We start from the raw sequence: 832 nt of genomic DNA on the forward strand, positions 1-832 counted from the left end.
CCAGAAAGCCCGACCCAGTTTTCCAGTCTCTCTAGTAGTATGTTATGATCAACAGTGTCAAACGCAGGACTGAGATCTAGTAGTACCAGCACTGATATTTTGCCTGAATCAGAATTTAAGCGAGTATCATTTATTATCTTTATGAGTGCTGTCTCTGTGCTGTGATTCGGTCGGAAACCAGATTGAAAATTGTAAAAGATTGAAAGACAAAACTTATTGAACAGAAATTCTACACTGGCTATGGAAATTTACGGATCAACACAGTACTACTGTTACGGCAGAAAGGCTGCTATTTTTTTATTTAAGTATGGATTTGGTACACTAAATGCAAAATAAAACAAATTTTTGAGGTTTTCTGATATTTGTGGAATTAAATCTTTATTAGCAGGAGTGCATGCGAGACCAAAATAAAAAATGTGCTGTGTAAATAAGTTCTGACAGCGCATTTGCGTACCGACATGGTTGACAGCTGTTAATGCACAATTACCATTTTAGATCGACAAACTGTCATACTGTATAAGATTTCTATTCAAACTGAAAGCATAAATCTAGGCTACCCGCTGCCGTTTTCAAAGCACAATGTAAAACCATGACATTTCATTCACTGATGTAGAGGTCTGCGTGGGACTGTTTTTTTAGTCCCGCTCCCGCAAGGTTCTATTCCGTCCGGGAGAGCCACGGGAATGCAGACCTCTACACTAGGCGCGTTTCCATTACAGATTTGCGCAAAACTTTGGCGATATTTGATAAATGTCAATAAAAAAGTATTGCGAAATGACGGCGTTTCCATTAACCAATGTTATGCGACTAAAACGTAACCTTTTGCCTCTCG

At 38.8% G+C, this 832-nt stretch overlaps 1 protein-coding gene across 1 annotated transcript in view; it reads left to right on the forward strand.

Annotated features, from left to right (window-relative positions):
• The window catches only part of LOC107728413 (nuclear pore complex protein Nup160), a 73,880-nt gene that overhangs the window by 29,541 nt on the left and 43,507 nt on the right, over positions 1-832 (forward strand). The window lies entirely within an intron of this gene.

This window comes from Sinocyclocheilus rhinocerous, unplaced genomic scaffold (genome assembly GCF_001515625.1).
Source record: "Sinocyclocheilus rhinocerous isolate Xijiao unplaced genomic scaffold, SAMN03320098_v1.1 scaffold126, whole genome shotgun sequence".
Lineage (NCBI taxonomy): Eukaryota > Metazoa > Chordata > Actinopteri > Cypriniformes > Cyprinidae > Sinocyclocheilus > Sinocyclocheilus rhinocerous.